Source organism: Podarcis gaigeae (assembly GCF_964106915.1).
Source record: "Podarcis gaigeae genome assembly, chromosome: 16".
Taxonomy (NCBI): domain Eukaryota; kingdom Metazoa; phylum Chordata; class Lepidosauria; order Squamata; family Lacertidae; genus Podarcis; species Podarcis gaigeae.
This window is the reverse complement of record NC_139693.1, coordinates 41714230-41738239: the sequence shown is the minus strand read 5'-3', so window position 1 is coordinate 41738239 and position 24010 is coordinate 41714230. Positions and strand designations below refer to the sequence as shown.

The window sequence follows — 24010 nt, the reverse complement described above, 5'->3', positions numbered from 1 at the left end:
ATGTTTTGGAGTGCTGCAGGGAGCGTGTTTCTTTGTCCTCTTCTCTGCTTGTTAGCTAGCTTTGCCAAAAGAGAGGGGCGAGGGCAACATGTGCTCGCTTATCCAGAAGGGCTGGGTGGGTCTGGCCAAAGCTCATCTCTGCCTCTTGTGGCCCACAGGGGGGGTGGGGCCCTCCTCCCTCCCAGCTGTAACATGTCAACACCCTTTCATAATGTGCTTGTTTGAGACCAAATGTTTCCAGCTTCTCCTCTCTAAATGGGGCACCCCCTCTTTTTCACTGCCACCCACATCTGTGCCAATCAAGGAATGCCATTTTGATGATTTTAACCTTTTCTTTCCGCAGATCTCCAAGAGTTATAGCGATGCCATTGCTGTTAGCATAGTAGGCGGGCCAAATAAAGTAAAATCTGCAGGGCAGGTGTTTGCAGATACTGGGATCCATTGAGATCACAGTGGTGAGGCAGAGTGGGAGCAGGAAAGTAGAGATAAGACGTCTCTCCGATAGTTTCTCTTGCAGCAGCACCTGCATCCCTCCTAGATCAGACGAAAGGCGTGTCCAGCCTCCACTTCCCTACCGTGGTCAAGCACATGCTGTCAGCAAACCTACAGACAAGACATGAGCACTATCGCCCCCTTGGGCCTGATCCAGCAGGCCTTTCTTCCGTTCTGGAAGTAGCGCACAGCAGTCACAACTGTAGCCTTGGAGAGGCTTATTGCCCATTTGAAAGGTTGTCTAATTGCCCTTTGAAAAGCCAACTTAAGTTGGTAGCCACCATTACAAAGCAAGCAGGTTCCATCATACTTCCTCTCAGTCTTGAATATCCCTCCACATACTTTCATGGGATGACCTCAGCTTCTAGTATTGGGATGGAGAAACCCAAAGTGTCTCCATCCACCTTCTCCACACTATGCATTACTTTATGGACCTCTATCATGTGCCCCCTTCGTTGCCTTTGAGGAAAGAAACAAAAAACTAAAAAATGTTGTTGCTTTTGCTGCTGTCTTGGACCAGGAGGATCTCCAAAATGCCTGATGCAGTTGGACAGGCTCCTCTCTAGAGGAGAGGAGGACAAAAGAGGCCCTTTTGTCTGGGCTATTCGGCCTCTTTAGAAGACCTAGAACCTCTTTAGTACAGTGTGTTTGATAAAGGGTGGAACTCCTTTTAATATGCAGTAACTAGCAAAATGCAGACATTGTGTAAATTTGGGGGCTAAGGGCTAATCCTTTTGTTTTCCTCCTGAAAAACCTGTGGGATTTCCGCAGATTGACGTTTGTGCCAATTTAGCACTAGAGAGCAGGTTTTCCATGGACAGCGGCACGGCAAAGGGGAAACTGCTCAGACAGGTGCTTTCTAGCAATGGGACAAGCAGAAGTGTGGCTGAGTCCTGAGTCTGTCTACAATTTTCCTCACATCCCTCCAAGTCCCAACCAGTTTTGGAGGCAATCCAGGCAGGCATGTCAGTGGGATGGATGGGGGTCCAGTGGCTTGATAGGCATGCAGGTCATGATCTGCACGGATCAGCGGAGGAGAAGGCCCTCTGTCTCTGTGAAGACCTGCCAGCGAGTGAGCCAGCTGGTGTGAGGGGGCCTGGATTGAAACATTTAAAAAATAAATGCCCCATGGAAATCTCCCCCTAATAGTTGTGAAGAGCAGGTTTGCTCTGTGCCTGTTTGGTCCCGTTTCACGTGCTGCTAACTCAGGATGGGCATCTAGTCTCCTTCCTCCCAGGGGCATAGGTCAAGGGACCCCTGACCATTAGGTTCAGTTGTGGCTGACTCTGGGGTTGCGGCGCTCATCTTGCTTTATTGGCCGAGGGAGCCGGCGTACAGCTTCCGGGTCATGCGGCCAGCATATCGCTTTTCAGGCTGAGGGAGCCGGCGTTTGTCCACAGACAGCTTTCTGGGTTGTGGCCAGCAGGACTAAACTGCTTCTGGTGCAATGGAACACCATGACAGAAACCAGAGCGCACAGAAACACTGTTCACCTTCCCGCCGCAGCGGTACCTATTTATCTACTTGCGCTGGTGTACTTTCAAACTGCTAGGTTGGCAGGAGCAGGGACTGAGCAACAGGAGCTCACCCCGTCGTGGGGATTTGAACCGCTGACCTTCTGATCGGCAAGTCCTAGGCTCTGTGGCTTAACCCACAGCGCCACCAGGATTTATTTTAGGGGGCAGGCTTTGTGTTGGAGGGGGCAGAACTGAGTTATCTACAATGCAATTGGATATTTAAGTGTTTTTATTTATTTAGGGGGGCAGCTGCCCCACCCCCCTACTACACCCACGCCTCCTCCCTACCAACTATCTCTTCTTTGAGTGGACTGCCTTCCTTCTGCAGAGAGGGGGTCGGGGCAGACAGCTGGCCTTCACACCACCATTGGTCTATTGGGCGGCTGGTGCCTCCATGTTGTTTATGCACAGTCAGGTACATATTGGTGTGTATCTAATGTGGGTCTCCTGAGGGTCCGTTAAGGGCCCTGATGTAATTGTGCCTCCTGTTTGCTGATGGGATGATAATTTCACTGCCTGCCTTTTTGCAAACGACCCCGGTTTCCCAGTGCACGACCCCTGCCACGGAATCCTACCTTCTGAACAAAAAGTCCCGTATTCCCAGAGAGGATGTGCTTTGGTGAGGAGCCTGTGGGGATTTAATAGGCTGAGGTTAACTGACACAGAATCTTCTGCTCTGAGGTTGGGGGGGGGCAGCTGCTCTCCATGCCCTTTTATCCTCTGCAAAATGCACCCCCACCCCCACTTTCCCCATTATAATGCTGGGATTCTTCTAGCCTGCAAGAAAACTTTGCTGTGTAAATTTGCTCTTTGTGAAGAGCTCTTTGTTTAACCGCATTGTGAGAATTTTCTGGGGACAGAGAGGAGCTCTAGCCCCTGCCCCCCCCCACTGAATAAAATCCAGCACATTACCACATTCTTCAATAAGTGCAAGGCTGCAGGGAGTTGGACCCTACTCTGCAGCCCTCCTCCTTCTTGGTGGGGCTTTTTTCATTAACCCCCTGCTGCCTAACCCAAACACACAGCAATGTTTTGTTAGCGCCCCAGGACAAGCAGAGGCCTTTTGTGGCTGGAGGAGGGAGCTGGGTCTGGAGGAGGCAGCAGCTACAAAATGCGACCCTGCGTTTTTGAACAAACTGCTTTTGGTGGGCCTGATGAGAATACAAGAGAATACAGCTGAGGGGCTCACCAAAGCCAAGTCACAGCTTCTGAATCACAGCAAAGGGAGGCCCAGGGGTGCAACTTAGGGAGCAAAATAGCTTTCTGCAGAGGTGAACCCAGTGGTCCCATAGGTGGTTGGACCTTGCATTTTTACACTGCTGTACACGCCAGAGAGCGGGCAGGGATGCATTTGCTTAATGTGCACTCCCTGATTCCTCATTCTGTGCCTGAAACCCCCCCTCACAATGCTTATTCTGTGAAGGTATCATTTGCACATGCGCTGTTCCCTCCTCAAATGTCCCCAGCGCAGCTTCACCGCAGGATGGAAGCTGCTTTGAGGGAAAACTCATCAAATAGCAGTATTTCTCAAGGATGTACACAATTTGTGTGGATGGGGCTACCTTCATGCATACACTGAGTTTGGTGTGGTGGAGCCGCAGTACAGCGGTACCTCGGGTTACGTACTTAATTCGTTCTGGAGGTCCGTTCTTAACCTGAAACTGTTCTTAACCTGAAGCACCACTTTAGCTAATGGGGCCTCCCACTGCCGGCACACGATTTCTGTTCTCATCCTGAAGCAAAGTTCTTAACCCGAGGTACTATTTATGGGTTAGCGGAGTCTGTAACCTGAAGTGTATGTAACCCGAGGTGCCACTGTAAATGTTTGTGTATACACAGCCTACAAGTATCCATTGGCAGCTGAGGGCTGACTGGGTGAAGACCTGCAGAAGATGGGCAAATTCCCCCTCGGACCATGGCTTGGTCAAGGCGAAATGCCCTTCTCCCTGGTTCAGTCTGCTTTAGGACAAGAAGGATCAATGGCCCCAGCAGCTTTGCTTCTCATAGGAGGGGGGGCACCCTGGGAAGCTGTCAACCAATGAGGAGCCTTATAGCATCACCTGCCTTTCAAGTGCTCACATTTGCACATGTCCTCACAAGGTGCCTTTTTGAGGCAGTGGAGGTGGGAGATCCCTCATACGCCTTATGGATGAAAGCTTGCCTGTTCCCCATTAGGAGGAGAGCCTGGCTCTCTTTCAGGGACTTAAGAGGAGAGCATTGGGTGGAGTTGTCAGGTGGGCAGAGGGTCCTCTTCCTGTGAGCAATGCATGGCTTCTCTACTTGAGCCACCTGCTCCCTGCCATAAGGGGCTCCAGGCACCAGAATATCCTGGCCTGTGGAGCGTGCATGCCTGGGGTGCACCATTGAGGAAACAGGGTTGCCTGTGCTTGGGGTATGTGCAGAGCACCAGGCGAAGGAATGTTCCCTAAATTGAGGTCCCCATGGAAGACGCATCTGCTCCATCAGATGTGCTCTTGCTTCTTAAGGGGGAGGAAGAGGTATGTGAGGCAAGGATTCCTCCAGGATAGGTGGGGAACTTGACCCCTCTGTGTCCTCCTGTATGAAGCCCCCTTTTTGCATCTATAGAAGAAGTAAGCAGTGGCCCTTCGGGGTTCCTGATCCATCCCACAGTAGCCCTTTCGCTCTGGCCCAGCTTGGTGCGCAGTCAACAGGGCTCCGGGAACAAGGAGCCCTTCTGGGGGGGGGGCGGGGCGGGCAGAGAGGCCCTTCCTGGGAGGTGAGGTGGACAGTTTGACCTCTCTCATGTATCCTGGTTCCTTGTGAGGTTCGCCTTCAGGGCTTGAAATATGCAAATATGGGATTCCTTTGAAGTGGAAAGCTGCCTGGCAATTTTCATCAGAGAAGGGGGATCTAAGAGAGGAGTTTAGTTTAGAAACTCCGTTGTGCTGTGATCCCTGTTCAATTGGTCTGAGACCCCATTTGTGTTTTTTTTTATAGATATTTATTAAAGTTTCAAAAAAAATTATAAAAACAAGACAAAACAATGATACAAACAAACACAAACAAAAAACAAGTATAATTTCATTCCCTTATTTTCTTATACCTTACTTCCCCGACTTCCTCATACCTCCCCTTTCTGTATTCCAATTTCTAATTATTAATTCAGCAAATCCTCTCCCTTATTTTCCATTTAGTTTTTAACCTTTTTTTCTATTTACTTAAACCATTACAGCTGGGAACCACATAATTTCTAAACCAACGTCATTCTAGCATTCATTAATTTTGCAATGTTTCCTAAGATAATCCTTAAATTTCTTCCAATCTTCTTCTGCTGTCTCTCTTCCCTGGTCTCGGATGCTGTCAGTCATTTCTGCCAGTCTATCACCTTCATCTGCCATTCTTCCAAGGTGGGTAGATCTTGTGTCTTCCAATACTTTGCGATGAGTATTCTTGCAGCTGTTGTAGCATACATAAAGAATGTTCTATCCTTCTTTGGCACCAATTGGCCGACCATACCCAGGAGAAAGGCCTCTGGTTTCTTCAGGAAGGTATATTTAAATACCTTTTTCATTTCATTATATATCATTTCCCAGAAAGCCTTAATCTTTGGGCATGTCCACCAAAGGTGAAAGAATGTACCTTCAGTCTCCTTACATTTCCAACATTTATTATTGGGCAAATGATAGATTTTTGCAAGCTTGACTGGGGTCATGTACCACCTATAAATCATTTTCAAAATATTCTCTCTTAGGGCATTACATGCTGTAAATTTCATACTGGGGGTCCACAACTTTTCCCAGTCAGCAAACATAATGTTATGACCAATATCTTGTGCCCACTTAATTATGGCTGATTTCACCGTTTCATCCTGCGTATTCCATTTCAACAGCAAGTTATACATTTTTGACAAATTCTTAGTATTGGGTTCTAATAATTCTGTTTCCAATTTTGATTTTTCCACCTGGAAGCCAATTTTCCTGTCCAACTTGTAAACCTCCATTATTTGATAATAATGAAGCCAGTCTCGCACTTTATCTTTTAATTTCTCAAAACTCTGCAATTTCAGTTTGTCCCCTTCTTGTTCCAAAATTTCCCAATATTTTGGCCATTTGGACTCCATATTGAGCCTTTTCACAGCCTTTGCCTCCATTGGTGACAGCCACCTTGGGTTTTTGTTTTCCAGCAAGTCTTTATATTTAATCCAGACATTATATAATGCTTTCATGACAATATGATTTTTAAAAGCTTTATGAGCTTTAACCTTGTCATACCATAAATATGCATGCCACCCAAAAATATTGTTAAAACCTTCTAAGTCCAAAATGTCTGTGTTCTCAAGAAGCAGCCAGTCCTTCAACCAGCAGAAAGCTGCTGATTCATAGTAAAGTTTAAAGTCTGGCAGGGCAAATCCCCCCCTTTCCTTTGCATCAGTTAAAATCTTAAATTTTATTCTGGGTTTCTTGCCCTGCCAGACAAATTTAGAAATATCTTTCTGCCACTTCTTGAAACAGTCCATCTTGTCCACAATTTGCGATGTTTGGAACAAAAACAACATTCTAGGCAATACATTCATCTTTATAACCGCAATTCGACCAGACAAGGAAAGCTTCAAATTTGACCAGATTTCTAGATCTTTTTTCACTTCTGTCCAACATTTCTCATAGTTATCTTTAAATAAATTCACATTTTTTGCTGTCATATTTATCCCCAAATATTTCACTTTCTTTCACTTTCACAGTTAAACCTGTCTCATTCTGAAACCTCTCTATTTCAATAACTGTTAAGTTTTTCTCTAATACCTTAGTTTTTGACTTATTCAATTTAAATCCTGCTACTTGACCAAACTCTTGAATTAATTCTAAGACCCTTTTAGTACTAGGTCTGAGACCCCATTTGTAGGTCTCTGGTGTCCTGTCTGCTTCTCGAGAATGCCTTACCTCCAGACCACAAAACTTGGAATGTGACGCATAAAAGAAAGACAGTGAGTAGTTAAGCTATGGAACTCACCTCCACAAGAGGCAGCAGTGATGGCCCCCAACTTGGATGGCTTTTGAAGAGGATTAGGCAAATTCATGGAGGAGAAGGCTTTTGAAAGCTACTAGCCGCAATGGCTATACTCTGCATCCATGGTCAGAGGCAGTGATGCTTCTGAATACCAGTTCCTGGAAACCTCAAGAGGGGAGAGGCTCATGTGCTGGGATCTGCTTGTGGGCATCTGGTTGGCCACTGGGAGAACAGGATGCTGGACTAGATGGGCCGTTGACTGATGAAGTGTGAGGGGCTGGTGCTTAGCATTTACCACCCTCCCTCTATCTGTGGTCCTTTTTCCAAGGAGCAAAATGGGTGGTTTCCTTTTTGAGCCAGGGATTGCTGGTCTACTCCAGAGAGATGATTTCAGTACAGCACCTGCTGCATCTTAGATGATTTAGGCAAGGGTAGGGGTGGGATATGTTGTCCATCTATCCCAAAGATCTTCAGTTGTGTCCTGAATAGCAAAGGAAGATGATACTCCAGTGCCCCCTCCTCCAGCCTCTTTGACCTTCTAGTATCAAAAAATCATGACAATAATTGGCCTATTGACTTCAGTTTAGTGTTATTTATTTTGTCATAAAGAATTCTAGGTCACTTTTCATTAAAAAAGGGGGGGGAGCTCCCAAAATGGTTTACTACAATAAAATGATATCATAGTAATAAGAAACCATAAAACAATAAAAAGCTATCATTACAGTACTGTACTGGAATCAAAAGCTGGAATTACTGGTCATGCCCTTGTAACAACTTTCCTCAGGGTCATCTCTACTGGAAATAGCCTACCCCCCACTGTGATGCTGTCTATAGGTCTCTGGGGCCAGAACTGATGACCGCTCAGCCCCACCCAACTCTGCCTGCTGACAGCTCTTGCAGCAGGTGTTGCAGATCAAGGTAAGGACCAGTGGGAGGCAAGGTGGACAGCCATTTCTGAGATCCTCGTGCCTGCTCTCCTGGTGGGCCCAAGTCCCTGTGCTGGCATCCATTGTAATGTCCATGGCCAAACTGTGGTGGCTGTTCCCTGATACACATGGCTGATCTCCAAGCAGGCGGGAGAACAGACATCCCCCTGTCCCAAGCCCCTCTCAGCTGCTTGGGCTGCCTCATGGAAGCTGGGCCTGGAAGCAACCCAACAGTGCCAGGTACCTGTTGTACTGATAACCCAGGCATTTTTGTCTTCTTTTCAGTAGTTAAGGAGCTTCCCTTGCTCAGTGACATTGGGCTCCAAACCTGGCCAAAGGTCTTCTCTAAGGTCACACACTCCTAGCCCAGAATGCCTGTGTGAAGACCCTCAGGGGCTGATTCCATGTGCAATAGTGAACTGGCGAAAGCACCCAGCACTTGGAAGCCACTTTTGCATTTGACATGCCTCAGGCAGTGCAGGGTCACACTCACCCTGCTGCTTCCCACCAGACCCCAGTGGAAGGCAGTCCTTCCCCTGAACTTGCAAATACGAATGTTCCCTGGCCACACAGAGCCTCTTGCTGTTAGGCTCCCGCACTTCTTAGCCCTCCTGGAAGGAGCAAGAGAGCAGGGCTGGGGAAGTGGGCTACAGCAGCAGCAGCAGCAGCAGCAGCAGCTGTTGGGCAGACAGGGCTCCACCCACCATGGCTGCCCATCAGTGTGGACGAAGTGAACCTCGCTTGATGGGCCAAAGGTCTGGCTTGGGAGAGGGCAGATCCTACGTTCTTACAGAGATCTGAAGAAGTGTGCATGCACACGAAAGCTCATACCAATAACTAACTTAGTTGGTCTCTAAAGTGCTACTGGAAGGAATTTTTACATTTTTTTTCTTACAGAGAATGTCATCTTGGAGAGCTGCATGATCTCCCTCCCTGGCTGGGCACTTTCCACTCATTCCTGTGGGGTGTATTATTACCAGAGCAGTTGAGTACAACATTTTCCTGTTGCCTAGAATGGGACACAGAGGGGAATGTGGCTCCAGACAGGGAGGACTTCCTGTCCTACCTGCTCTGGAACTTCCTCCCCTTGTGTGTGACGAGGTAGATGGGCATGACCCTAGCTGACCAGATCAAGGGCTGGCCATGCAACCATCTCTCTCTTGGTCTCTTGCTCTCCTGGCTCTTAGCCAGCGCATGGCTCAACCTTCACATAGGATGGAGCCCACTCTGAACCTCACAGCTCACCATGTGATGTGACTCACCACCCTGTGGTGACGAGCTCATGGAAGCATCCTTTCCTGGCTCCTTCAGTGACGGAGACATATATATATGTAAAAAGAGGGACTAAGGTGCTGAACCGCAACCAAAGTTTATGAGGCAGACATGCAAGAATGGCTTAAAGTTAAGGAAAATGTATTTATTACAACACTTTTCATGAGCAAGTTATCATTTTGTCAAACTTTATTAGGGAAAGTAATTAATGGGCTGTAAAAGGTGCCAGTGCGTAGCCAGGGAAAGAGCAAGCCCCGTGCAAATTGACACTTGCGAGATTTATGGCCCCCTGTCCCCCATTTATTAATATGGAGAATGCACATGAAGTTGGCTATAGCCAAGAGGTGGCCTGAGGAAGAGCCGCTTGCAGTGCCTTCATGCGAGGGATGCCCCAAAGGCTCCTCCTCTTCCTCCTTGGGGCCTCTCTGCACGCACACTCTGGCCCAGAGTCCTCTTCCTCAGGCAGGCCAAAGCGTCAAAATTGACACTGTGTTGCTCCCTGCACTGTCCTCTCCCTGCCTCGCAACCAGTGGGTCTGTTGCTGTTGTGATAGCAAACATGGCCATGTGAGCATCACTGCAGAGAACATGAATAATGTTGTGCATTGCTCAAACATGCCACACTTGCCCTTCTGGCAATCTTTCGAAACGTTTGGGGTCCTGAGCTCCCTGCTTCACCACCGCCATGCATGGAAGGAAGTGGGCCCACCTCATCAAGGGGTTTGAAACAGTTTCTGAAATACATTTTGGCACTTTTCTGGAAGTGGCATGTTTTCCTGCTGCACAGGTAGCTGGACTTAAAAAGAAATGCACAGTGAAGATGAGATGCAGGAGTGAAGCCACTCCCAAATACTCCTGCTTGCCGTTTGTGCTCACCTGTGCAGACCAGACAGAGGCTGAGCACTGAAAGGGCCCACCATATAAACAGCTCCTGGGCAAAGGTAAAGGTAAAGGACCCATGGACGGTTAAGTCCAGTGAAAGGCGACAATGGAGTGTGGCGCTCATATCGCTTTTCAGGCTGAGGGAGCCGGCGTTTGTCCACAGACAACTTTCTGGGTCGTGGCCAGCAGGACTAAACTGTTTCTGGCGCAATGGAACACCATGACAGAAACCAGAGTGCACAGAAACACTGTTCACCTTCCCGCCGCAGCGGTACCTATTTATCTACTTGCGCTGGTGTACTTTCAAACTGCTAGGTTGGCAGGAGCTGAGACACAGCAACAGGAGCTCACCCCATTGCAAGGATTTGAATCACCAACCTTCCAATCGGCAAGCCTGAGGCTTGGTGGTTTTAGAGCACCCCTTTAGTCTCTCATGAGGACTGATGGGACAAGAAGCCTGAGTGAAACTGAATCTGCTTCTGCAACACTGCCTGTGCTGCATTTGGTAAATTCTCTCCCAGGCATCCAGCAAAGGATGCCTCAGCATTAGCCATTGCTGGATTCCTGGTGAATTACAGAGCACAAAAGCAAAGCCCTGCAGCCTGGCTTCTTTATTCTTCAATTATGCAACAGAATGCATATACCATTTGGTTGCAGCAAAACATAAGCACTTTACAAGAAATGTTAAAATGATGAATGAAAAAGGTTTCAAACAATAATTAAAAACATTTTAAAAACAATTAAATCAGCAATAAACTAAAAAGAGATTAAAACGCACCAGCATCTATGTGTCCAAATGTCACAAGCCAGCACTGAAAAGAAAACAGTGATGTCAAGAGGCAGGGAGTTCCAAAGTATAAGTGCTGCCACACCAAAAGATCAGTTTTTTAATGGGTGGAATGGAGATCACGTGGCACTTGTAACAGTACCAGTTCTGCAGATGAAAGTGGTACCGCAATCCTGCAAACAAACTGGTCCCAAACTGGTCCCTCACAGCAACACCATGAACTTAGCCTGGTGGGAAGCAGCACGGGGCTCTGGAAAAAGACATCATAAACGGGCAGCATCTCGCTTTGCTGCGGTGAGTGCAAAATGCTGCAGTTCAAGTGCAAGGGAAGCCCCACAGAGAGGGCATTGCAACAATTCAAGTTTGGTTTGGGGAGGAGAGGGGAGTGGGGCCTCATGAATGGCTGATGAAATTATAAGGCAAGGAGATTGCAATGATAGGCTCAGGGCCAGAGGCTGGCTAGACACAACCAGTGCTATAGAATGACAGAGAGGAAGAAGGCAGAGAACTCCTTGCTTCTCATCTGGCACCACCGTGACACAAGAGGCCATCCCTTGCCTCTGGTGTGTTGACTGAGATGGTGCCAAACCTTCGCCTCCCTGTCCAGCTGTCTGGCCGTGTCTCTCCCCGGTGTTGGTGCTGCCTTGTGGGGCTTGATTGTCCAGGCTGACAGGAAGGCTTCTGCCTCCACCGCTGGTGGATGAGAGGCTGAGCTCTCTGGGTTAAATGAAGAGGGGTCCTCTCCTCCTGCTCCTGTTCCTCTTCTCCCACAGCTGCTGGCAGGACTTGGTTTGCTGTGCTGATAGGATTTTTCAAATGGTGCTTCTGCAAAATGGAAAAATAAAAAATAAATCAATGCACTGCTGTTTGTGCCTGGAATGGCAGTTGATTAGGGAGGAAGCAGGAGCAGCTCTGGGGCTGGTGGGGGAGATGGACCATTGATTTTGCTGTCCTCCAGGGATTGGCCTGAACTCCTCTGGAGTGATGAGTGGCAGGAATATGGGGAGATCTTTCCCTGACAGGCCTCAAGAGGGAAAAGCCCATTTCAGGGAATTGCTTGAAGATGTTCCATTGTCTTCCCACTTCTGACTTGCAGGGGGTGGGCAGTTGGTCAGCCAGCCAGGCCACCATGCAGCCAGCGTTCTCTCCAGACTCCAAGTGGCCAAGGAAGCCTCCTCCTTCTGCTCCTCCTCTCCCATTCCATAAGAGCTCTGTGAACCATCCTGTGATCTTTGGTATACAAATTTAATAATAATAATAATATAGTGGTACCTCGGGTTAAGAACTTAATTCGTTCTGGAGGTCCGTTCTTAACCTGAAACTGTTCTTAACCTGAGGTACCACTTTAGCTGATGGGGCCTCCTGCTGCCACTGTGCCGCCGGAGCACGATTTCTGTTCTCATCCTGAAGCAAAGTTCTTAACCCGAGGTGCTATTTCAGGGTTAGCAGAGTCTGTAACCTGAAGCGTATGTAACCTGAAGCATATGTAACCCAAGGTACCACTGTAGTAGTAGTAGTAATAATAATAATAATAATAATAATAATAATACAGTAAAATCTGGGTGCGAGGCTGCTCTGCCACCCAGTTCGTCGGACTAAGTCTGCGGGTCCCTGCGGAGGAAAATGAGCTCAGCCGGAGACAGGATCAATATGCAGAAGATCCAAGTTTATTGCGCAACAGGTTCAAGGCGAGATTGAACAGCGAGAAAGGGGTGACATGAACTTTTAAAACTTCCCTCCATGTCCCAGGATACAGTGCAAAATACATCACAGTTACATCATGAATACATTAATAAGAGGTTGGGTTACACAGGTTACATCATGAATACATTAATAAGAGGTTGGGTTACATAGGATTAACATATGGAGGAGGGAGGGGGGAATAAGCAGAGCTGGAGATATGCACAGATAAGTACATCCTGAGTACCGGTGATGAGAGGACAATAGTCCAGGTATGCAAAGTCTGTCACCTGGCACTGCCCGGAGGAAGGGCTTGGCAGAGTGATTTGATGGGATTAGGGTCTCCCTGTGTGTACGTGACACCTCGCTTGAGGGATTATGGAGGACAGAGGAGGTGTCATGGAGTCCTAGAGAAATGAAGTAAATTGGCACCGAAAGCAAGAAAATCGGTGCTTGTGTAACAGTGTGGGGGCTGAGGGGTCCATGTAGGGCCGGGTGCCCTTTAGGTCATTGCCTCGGACCCTCTGGTGACCGGCAGAAGGGGTGAAGAAGACATGCCCCCCCTTCCGTATCATAATAATATGTAAGCAATGGCAATTTGGCTTCCCTTGAGGATCATCCCCAAATGCCTGCACATGCCCAGTCAGGGGGGTGAGCTGAACATGGGCTTGGGGACTTCCCAAAGGCTGAGGATGGAGGGGCCAGAGAGAAGGTCACCCTTGCAAGAGGGGCACACCATTGACACAGGAAGTCACTGCCTTTCTTTCCGTCTTCTTGGCCATTTCAGCTACTTGCTTGATGGTGAAAGGGGTGTTGCCTCGTGCAGATTCCTCCCTCTCAGCTGCGTGAAACAAAAAGAGAGGGCCAAATTGCCAGAGTCACCTGCCAGGAATTCTCCTTCTCTGTCTCACTACCAGCACCCCTACCCCCCAAGCAGGAGGGTTGGCTGCTTCTCCCAAGCATTTTGGCCATTGAATGCATGGCCATAAGCCCCATGGTCAGCCAGCTACTCTTCCTGTGTGATTGACAGCATTGCCGAGGAGGGGCAGGATGTGGCCGGCCTCTCCCCTGGCAAAGGCTTGTTCCCAAGTAAGCCCATTGCTGGGCAGGCCTTGCCAGAGGAGAAGCTAAGCATGTGTTGGCTGAGCTGGTTACCTTGGCAAGTGCTGGGTCAGCTGCCAGATTGCAGAAGCTGCCATCAGCTGAACCCAACCGGCCGCTGAGTTGCCTGCAGGCCGACTGGCAAGAGGCATCTTGGCCAGGTCCTGGAGGCCACTTGGGCTCAGCATCCCCAGGACATGACCGCTGTCGCCTGGCTTCTTCAAACCAAAGGCCCAGCAGCTCCAGTGTTCTCTTTCTATCCTCTCAACCTAGGCACGCTTGCCTTGGAAGGTGGAGGCTCCAGTCAAGGCTTATCTTCACTGGTGACCCCAAGCAGTTCCTCAGGCAGAGGAGAGATCATATTTTCCCTCTGAATTTCCTTCTCTCCATTCATATGCTTATAAATTTCTATCTTGCTTCCATCAGTTTACTTGAAGAATTTCCTTTCCCCCCGCCCCTCAACTGCTTCAATCTATGGGGCTTGCACTCTTGCAAGAACCTCCTGACCTTTGCTCCATGGTTGGGGGGAGGAGGAGCTTTGTTTTCTCCAGACCAGGCACCCTGCAGGGCTGGCACGCTTTGAGGTACCCATTAAAAATGTGTCTGTTTTGGGAAGCCTCACTATCGGCACAGAAACAAGATATGTTTAGCTGTTTTCAATTTTTACTGACTTTTTGTGTATAGTGATAAATTGTTTTAAATTGTTCTGTGTGCACAGCTTAGGGATTCCTTGATTAAACAGTCTATGAATTCTTACCCGTCAATGGATCACAAATGTTCTCCTTCCCTCACTTCTTGTGCCTTTTCTCCTCGTGGTGATGACCTCTGCTTCTTTCCATTGCCCGCAATTTCTCTGCTGGGTCCTTAGACTTATCTGGAATGGGGGTGGCGGATGGGGTGTACCCCAGTTTGCATTTCCACATTGAACATCCCCTGAAGTTATTTTGTTCCTGGTGGGGGCTTCTGTGGGTCTCTTTGATCTCTCCAGTGATGAATGGGTGTCATGTACAAAGACAGCCGCCACACTGCTCACCCCAAACACCAAATGCTTCACGGATACAGTCAACAGTTCTGGTCCCAATTAAGGTATTTTGGTAGAGCTCCTTGCTCATACAGTTTCCCCCCAATGTTGCATCTCTTGGCTCTTTAGAGGGGCCAGCTCTCTTCCTGATCCCACAACTAGCAGGGCAGGGGCTTCCACTCCAGAAAGGCTCTTCTGAGTTGAGCAGCCCCCCCTGAAATCCTACTCAGAGGACCTGGTCCAGCCATTCCTTATTTCCCCCTTGCCTTCAGACAGCTCAAAGCTTCTGCTTTGCTGACTCTAATCCTAGCTGACAGATCTGGGGTTCACAGATCGCCATGTTTGCCTCGGGCCTAATTTAGGCTGGAGATCAGAAATGATCAGGAGCATCCGCACTCCACGGTGCCCTGACAGGACATCTGCACAGACACCAGCAAAAGTCCTGGCTAGCTGGGGAGGCTCCTCAGCAGATTTCTCCAGGGGGCTTTGCTTAGCTGCGAGTAGCCTGGCTGGCAAGGAGCGAAAGAGCTCCACCCCGGGTGGAAAGGGTTCCATCCAAGAGGAGGAGGAGCTGGGCATCTGGCAGCCCACCCGAGAAACTTGAGGTGTTCATGTGCAGCAGAGCTGCAGAGGTGCTGAGCACGTTATTGGGCTGGCTTTGCCCAGGACATGAATCAGAAAGGCACCCTTTAGCTGGGTGCCACCCCAGGGGGTTCCCCACACTTCCCCCTGCTCTATGGAGGCGCAGTCTGCACTTGAGTCCTCAGACAGAGCGCTGTGCCAGGAATAAGCAGGGCAAAAGGTAAGTGTTGCTAATCCCACGCAGTTAGCACAAAGGCAGCCCAGCCTGCCTGATTCCTGGTGGGTGTGGGATTTGCAGCGTGGGGCAATGACCTGACTACCGTGGGGAGGCAACTCTGTCCTACCTAATCCCACATCCCTGGAGGGCTCAACCCTCTCTTGCCCTGAGAGGGCATATCAAAAAGGGCTCCAGCAGTGGTGGACCTTCGAGTGCTCTGCACGACACCAAAATTTGGTGCCCCCCTCCTGCTTCTCGTGCTCCATTCAAAGTCACTGTTGCGGCGCCCCTGAGGCTCAGTGTGACCCAACCAGTCCTGCTCCCCTACATCTGCATCTGGTTCCAGCCCCCATGCTCGCAGCTTGACTGTGGGGAAATGGGACCAAGCATTGGTTTGAGTCTCTCAGGCGCCTTCCAAGCTCCAGGAAGGGTGAGCAGTTTGGCTCTGTGTCCAAAAGAGTTGGAGGCAGTGAGAAGCCACCAGCAGCAGCCATGATGAAGTCACTGCCATCAGCAGCTTGGCTAGCTGAGTTTCTCTCCTGGCAGCATTGCCTCATCAGCCATCAGGCAGAGGGAAGGAAGCTTCCATCCCACTTGCTGTGGGGCAGCCACAGCCACAGCCACTGCCTGCTCTGTGGACTCATTGCAGTGACCAAATGATACCCTAAATGATGATAATGATGATAATAATAATAATAATAAAGTATTGTTTGTTTGTTTGTTTGTTTGTTTATACATACACACACACATACCCCACCCATCTGGCTGGGTTTCTCCAGACACTCTGGGCGGCTTCCAACAAAATATTAAAATACAATAGTCTGTCAAACATTAAAAGCTTCCCTAAAGAGGGCCGCCTTCAGAGGCAGCCTCTCTGCTTGGACCCCCTCTCCACTGCCCCCCTCCATTGGGGAGGCACACAAAGGCCCTGCACTGTGGCCTCGTAATGGACACTTCTTGGGTGGCTGAGCTCACTCAGCGCTGGCTGTGAGAGAGGCTGGCACTCTGCGGCAGCTGCTCAAGGCATGTCTTCATGAGGCTTGGCCATCCTTCATGGTGGCAGGCATCTTGCTGGGGCTCCGGGTTCTCTCTGTGCCCCTGCTGCCACCCAGCAGGACCCAGACTAGGGCTGAGCTCAGGAAGCCACCTGGAGGGGCATCGTGTCACCAGGAAAGGCTGTGTTGCTTCAGGCTGGGGATGGCAAGGTCGGGGTTTGCAGGGAGCACCTCAAAGGTGAGCAGGCAGATGGGCAGGCGCAGCCATCGGAGAGCTCTCTGCAGCTTGGGTGGCACTAGAGTGGCATGGGCAGGCAGAGAAAGGTGGGCATTGCCAGCAGAGCCATACAGTCCTCGCCCATGAGGCGAGGTGGGGCAATGCACCTCAGGGTGGCAGGACCGAGGCAGCTGGGAGGAGCGGCGGATGCAGCCCCCCAGGAGGGCTCTGCTCCCCGCCTCTTGCTCTTCTTGGCTGCCTCCTCCTCCTCCTCCTCCTCTTAACTCCTGCGGGAGGTCATCCCACTGCCCCTCCTTGCTCCTTCCCGCACAGATCTTCAAAGGAGCCCAACTCTCCCGCTTCCTGCTAGAGGCAGAGCTCCTTCCTTCGCAGCGAGAGGCAGCAGAGGGAGGGCTCCACCTGGGAAAGCCCTTTTCCTTGGCCTGCTTGGCGCAGAGGGAGGGCGACTTCCGCAGCAGCTCCAAGGTACTCAATGCAAGGCTCAGTCTTGACGGCGTCCTAAAAATGCCCCGGCGTCCTAAAAATGCCCCGCAAACTCTTTCTTCCCACCCCGCCCTCCCTGCCTCCCCAACCACTTTGCAAGGATCCATGAAGTGGAGGCATCTCGCAAGAGAGGACAAGTCCAGCTCCAGGGAGCAAACTGAAGAGAGCCGGTGGACCACTTTCACCGGGGTGACTCTGGCCAGCTTGTAGGTGGTGATGGGTGGAGAGCCCTCTCGCCTGTCTCACAGGGAGCGCAGGGGTGGGCAGAAGTCCCCCCGCTTGAAATCCTGCATCTGGAATGGAAAGACACCCCCCTCCCTCCCGCCACCACAGCAGCACCTCTCTCCGCCTCCTGCCTCCTGTGTCACTCCGGGGTTCCCTCTTGTTTTCCCTCCCTCCGAGATGCCTGGAAGGTGCCGCAGGGAAGCAGCTGGCTGCTCCAGAGGGAGGACGGAGGTGCTGAGCATGACTTGCTGAGCCTCCCGTTCAGACATGCACGGCAGCCGCCCGGCTTAACAGTATGTTTATTCCAGGTGGGGCCACTCCCTGCCCGGTTATGTAAGTTGCCAACAGCCTGGCTGCAAAGCGCCTGCGAGAGCAGAGCACTCTGGTGGCAGGACAGCTCCAGCCCAGCCCACCTCTGCCTTCTTCTCCTTCGACTGGAGGTGCCAAAGCCGCCACCTCCTGCTTCCCTCCCCAACCCTGCAGAGCACAACCTCGTGGCAGAAGGGGCACCTGGGCCCTTCCTGGCGGTGGGCGGGGATGCATCTTGCGTGGGGTGGCACCTCCCGGCCACCGGCCATGCCTTGGAGGACGCAGCAGAGCTGGGTGGCTGGGCAGCTGCAGAGGACCCAAAGGAAGGCATGTGGGTGATCCCTGCCCACCTGTCCACGTGCCTTGGGAAGGGCACTGAATGCTCAGCTTCCCAGGGAGTCTGCTGATTCCGTTCAGCTTGTGGCCTGAGGGCTGGGATGGGAGCAGGCCTGAGCTCTTATCGCCCCCGCCCTGTAGGAAATGACTCAACAGTGACGGCAGCCAGGGCCTGGCACATTCCCCCGGCCTGACTTCTGATCCTGGGACTGCCTTGCCTTGCCTTTCCTGCCTGGGCTTATCAGAGGCCCCAGCCTGGGGGATGCCATGGCACCCACCACAGCCTCTGCCCTCCTGGGTAGGGGCAGCAGAGCTGGCCAAGAGCGGCCTCCGTGCCACTGGAGGAGGCTGGCTGTAGCAGGCAGGGAACCATTTGTGGAAACCCCTCATGCCCATGCCCAACGCCAGAGCCCCTCAGCCCCTTTCTTAGCCACGTTCTCTTGCAAAGGGCTGGCAAGGGCCAAACATATCTTTCTGCTTATTTGCTCTAAGCTGGTGCGTGATAGTGACCATGAACTGCTGGTGGGGTTGGAAGGAGGCTACTGGCTGCCTGAGAAATCCTACTGGGTTCAGAGGAAGAGGCTGCCCCCCTCTTAGTGAACAGGAGGGCTCTGTCAGGCCACCCAGCACCTTGCCTCGTGGGGGGTGTGTGCGGGGACACGTCTTTGTAGCAAATGGCTTCCTCCCCACCTGCAAGATGGCAAAGGTGCGGGTCAGATTCCCAAGTGCTGCTGCTTCTGCCCTTTGTGGAAATGCATCTAGCAGAGGAAGATTGTTAAGACTCATTTGCTTCTGCAGTATCTCTGCTGGATGATCCTCTTGTTAAAAGGGAGGGAGCAGGATGGTCAGCCTTTGGCTAGGAATAAGGACACTGCCTTTCTTGATGTTGGTGAACAGAAGGCCTTGGGTGGGGGAGTGGAAGAGGCACCACAGCCAGTTTTTCTGGGGTATCATCAGATCCTCCCTGCCCACCAGTGTCCTTTACAGGCTACAGAGACACAGCTCTTGTGCAGCTCCTCTCCTAAAGCCAGGAAACCCCAGCCAGGGATGCCCCAGCCTGTCTCCGAAACATTTCTAGCTCCTGGCAGGTTCGCTCCCTGAACCTGGCAGGAATCCTCTTCCCTTTGAAAAACGGTGAGGGAAGGAGGACACAGCATCAATGTGGGAAGGGCCCCAGCTCCTTGGTAGGGCACATCCTTTGTTTTTTTTATAATAATTTTTATTAAGGTTTTCCAAATTAAAACAAATTAAAACAAATTAAATCCAATTTATAAACTTTTTGCCAATAACCAGGACTTCCCCTCCCTACCCCCTCTTGTGTTCCAAATCTTCCAAATAAGCAATTAAATTCAACAAGTTCTTATCCCCAAATTACACTCATCATCAATAACCCAATTTATCCAAATTCCCATCCCCTAAGATCGATCTATTCCCTTCCACGAGTTCCCCCCTTTCAAACATAGTACAGATGGAAATAAAATAAATATGAGTAGTGATTTTACAACCTTTGGATTCCAACTTTCCCTCCCCTCTTTCCCCTTTGCGTTTCACCTATCCCTCTACTTCTAATATCTTCCTGGAGTTCCCACATTACACTATGTCCCTCAGGTTCTTTGCCAGTCTTTAATTACGAGTGTCCAATCATAGAAGGAGTCTATCAAAAAAGGGGCCCATTTCTTCTATCCAGGTTTTTATATCCAGGAGTAAAAACTCCAATTTTGTTTCCATAAGCTTGTCAAACCTGGATATCCCAAATGTTCCCTCTCCCAGTTCTATCCAGTTCTTGTTGTTTCCTTGTTCTTGTCAGTCATTCTCCTCCTTTTTGTTTCTCTGTTCTCCCACAGAAATGTTCTTTTTCCAAAAGTTTCTAGTGTCTCTGCAGAGGCTTGTTATTCAGAAGCAAAGCATTGCATCATGTTCCTTTCATTTTCCAACAAATAGTTCCATTGTTTCCTGTAGTGTATAGACCTCTGTAGACAAAATAAAGTTCTATTCCTGCAGTTTCCCAGGAGATTAAAAGTTCCATTCAACTGTTCAAGTTTCCTGTCAAAAACACATGCAATATCCCTCAGCTCCTCTAGATGGATTACAGTAGCAAAGTTCCCTTCCAGAATCACATCCACCAGTCCAAGTAGCTTGTTAGCCCATATTTGAAACAGTTTATGTTCAATTTATAACAAATGTAACCGGCAAAGTCCTCATAACAAAGTCTCTATTTTAATCTTCCTTTTTGACAGCTCTTTGACAGCTGTCAAAAACTCCATTGCTCTTCTCCAGGCAGTTTCACGAATCGCTCCAGGGATTCCGGGGGGGGGGGGGGTTTGCTTTTTTAAAACAATTCCACTTTTCTCCTCCAGCTCAATCTTATAATTTTCCCTCGCGAAGTTGCTAATTCGGCGAAATAAGGTTACACTCGATCTTAGTTGTCCAGTCCTTTGTTTTGGCTCTTCTACAATTTAGGGGTGGGCTGACTTCCTTTTTTCCGCCTCCCCCGTTCGCTCCAAATTTTAAAAATTTATCCCTTTTTTTTTAGTCCATATTCCAATTACTCGCGGGTTCTTCTTTAGATCCAAATTTTCAATAGAAGAAGTCAGCGCTCTCCGCCGGATGGCATGCGGCTGCGCTCGGCAGGGATAGCAGAGAACTCAAAGCACCACGCTTCTCCCCGGCACCCGATCCGTAGCCTTTAAAAAGGCTCCTTCACGAGTCGGGAGAGCGCTAACGGTGCCAGCCGAGTCTCCATGTCCACGGCCTCCTCTGGCCGTGGTTTTTAAGGGTCCCCGCATCGCCGGTGCGGTAGGACCCAGCCCCTGCCAAGCAGGCTCCCTCCGGAGCTCGGAGGGAGTCCGCCATTCGGCGATGGCGCCGACCCGGAAGTCCTTTGAATGCAGAAGACCCCAGGTTCTGTCTGCAGGTTGGGCTGAGAAAGACTGCTTGCTTGAAACCCCAGAAAGCTGCTGATAGACAATACAAAGCTAGATGGATGGTTGTTCTGACTTGGTATGTTCCTTGCTATTAGAGGGGCATAGAATTTAGCAGGGTGTGGAGAAATTAGGAGTTTCTCTCCCTCTCGCTCCCCCCCCTCAGGTCATTGCAGCTTGTTATCTTTAAACTGGACTTGACTCAGAGAGTCCTTCAGATGGAGGACTGAACTCTCTAAAACCGGCCACTTAGCCACTGTACTTCCTTCCCCTTTGGGAATTCCAAGGATCCAGACAATCTTTCTTCTGGGTTCATTTACTGCCTTTCTCACCTCAGCCCTGTTGATCCCAGGACCGGGAATTCAATTAGGTTGGCACAACTCTTATGGGCCGCCAGCCCCCCCTTCCTGCTGGTGCCAGAGGGAGGGGGCTTGGTAGGGCCGCATCCTGCCAATGGACAGTATTGTCTTTCCAAGCATGCAGGATTGTCATTTTTCAAGGGCAGGTATTGCCACACATTTCACACAAACACCCTTCCCTGTGCAGCTCCTGTCGATGGGGGTTGCAAAGCAGGGAGTAATAAATTGGCCTTTGAGCCAAGCAAAGGCATCTCCCTTCTTCCTGGATGGATCAGGTGCATCCCAGAGTGCCCCCCCCCGGAAAACAGCATCCAGGCCAACAACTCAAGCAGCAGCGTGGAAGGCAGTGCCAGGAGCACCAGAGCGGAGTCTGACTCTGCCCCAAAAGAGGGAGTCGGGATGAGATGTGGCAACTTCTTCCTCCCTGTCACCACCATTAATCGACATGCCAAGAAGCAGACTTTGCAGAGGGCCTGGGCATCCCAGAGAGGCCTTGCCTCTAATTCCTGATGGCAGGACCAGATCCCCCCAGGTAGCATTTAGCAGACACCCTGCACCGTCTTGCAGCCTGCAGGTGGAAGCAGCCAGCCAGGCTCTTCATGCAGGCGGGTATCAGGGCCATATTGTGGGACTGCATCATTGGCCAGCCTCGGGAGACAAGGCAGAGCTGGAGTGGGAGGGGGCAGCTGTGGCAGGGCAGGGGGGGCAACTGTTGGAATGAGGGAAGGGGTCAGCTAAGGTTCTGCATTTTGCTGAGATGAGTTGGGCTCTTGCCGTGTTATGCAAAAAGAGATCCAGCTGGTGGTCTGACTACACTCCTGAGCTCTGAAGACATGGGGCACCAACGGCCATCCTTTCTGCCTCTGTGCATCTGGCCAGGCAGGTGTGGCCACTTCCGGGGTGGGGGACGGGGGAGGGGGAAAGACACAGGCCTTGTGTGCGCCAGAGAGCAGGTGACAGCTGCATGCAGGGGCAGAGGGCAGCTTTTATCTGGCCCTCTGTAGAAAAAAAGCAGGATAGGAGTCATGGCTGACCAGAGATCCTTGGGTGATCTGCCAGCCAAAGACAAAACCTGCAGAAAAAGAAAGAATTATGCAGAGGCAGCAGCAGAAGAACACCTGGATTAAACTGGAAGGCAAAAGGCTGAAAGGAAGGACTTCTCCACACTGACCTTTCGTTGCTCTTCCCAGGCACAGTCTGTGCTTTAATGAGCCATGTCCAAGCACCCCCCCTTTTTTGGTCAGGAGCCCCAGGCTCTCTTTAAAGCTCAATCAAGATAAACATCAATCTGTGGAAATCCGAACTGATGTTTGCTCTGATTCAGGTTTAAAGAGAGGGTTTTTGTGGGGAAAGAAGAAGAAGGGAAACACAAGAATTCTCAGACACAGACCATTAAAACACGGACCTCTGCCTGGAAAGGTTAAGTATGGATAAGCCCTAAGTGAGGAGCTTTAGGAGCTGCCCAGATCATGAGAGGAATAATAGAATCATAGAGTTGGAAAGGACCTCCAAGCACACCTGGACGATGTGGACCACTTGGATCCCTTCCAGTCGGGATTCAGGCCTCATCATGGGACTGAAACTGCCTTGGTCGTGCTGGTTGAGGATCTCCGGTGGGCTAGGGACAAAGGTGAGAGCTGTTTCCTAGTTCTGCTGGATATCTCAGCAGCCTTTGATGCTATCGACCATAACATCCTTCTGGACCGTCTAAAGGGGCTGCGAGCTGGGGGCACTGTTATACAGTGGTTCCACTCCTTCCTCCTTCAGAAAGTGGTGGTGGGGGATGAGTGTTCAGACCCCTGGGCCCTCACTTGTGGGGTGCCTCAGGGTTCCATCCTCTCCCCCATGCTTTTTAACATCTACCTGAAGCCGCTGGGAGAGATCATCAGGGGGTTTGGACTGGGTGTCCATCAATATGCAGATGATACCCAGCTCTACCTCTCTTTCAAATCAGAACTAATGAAGGGGGTGAAGGTCCTCTGTAAGTGTCTGGAGGCGGTTGGAGGATGGATGGCGGCTAACAGACTGAAGTTGAATCCTGACAAGACAGAAGTACTGATTTGAGGGACAGGGGGCAGGCGGGGGCGGGGGATTCCCTGGTCCTGAATGGGGTAACTGTGCCCCTGAAGGACCAGGTGTGCAGCCTGGGAGTCATTTTGGACTCAAAGCTGTCCATGGGTGCACAGGTTAATTCTGTGTCCAGGGCAGTTGTCTACCAGCTCCACCTGGTATGCAGGCTAAGACCCTACCTGCCCACAGACTGTCTCGCCAGAGTGGTGCATGCTCTAGTTATCTCCCGCTTGGACTACTGCAATGCGCTCTACATGGGGCTACCTTTGAAGGTGACCCGGAAACTGCAATTAATCCAGAATGCGCCAAGCTAGACTGGTGACTGGGGGTGGCCGCCGGGACCACATAACACCTGTCTTGAAAGATTTACATTGGTTCCCAGTGCATTTCCGAGCACAATTCAAAGTGTTGGTGCTGACCTTTAAAGCCCTAAACAGCCTTGGTCCTGTATACCTGAAGGAGCATCTCCACCCCCATCATTCAGCCCGGACACTGAGATCCAGCGCCGAGGGCCTTCTGGCGGATCCCTAATTGCCAGAAGTGAGGTTACAGGGAACCAGGCAGAGGGCCTTTTTGGTAGTGGCGCCCGCCCTGTGGAACACACTCCCATCAGATGTCAAGGAAAAGACATCT

General features: G+C 50.4%; 1 long non-coding RNA gene across 1 annotated transcript in view; it reads left to right on the top strand.

The window, feature by feature from the left end:
• LOC310834396 overlaps positions 1–24010 on the top strand; it is a 495679-nt gene that overhangs the window by 213893 nt on the left and 257776 nt on the right. The gene's annotated exons all lie outside the window — the stretch shown is intronic.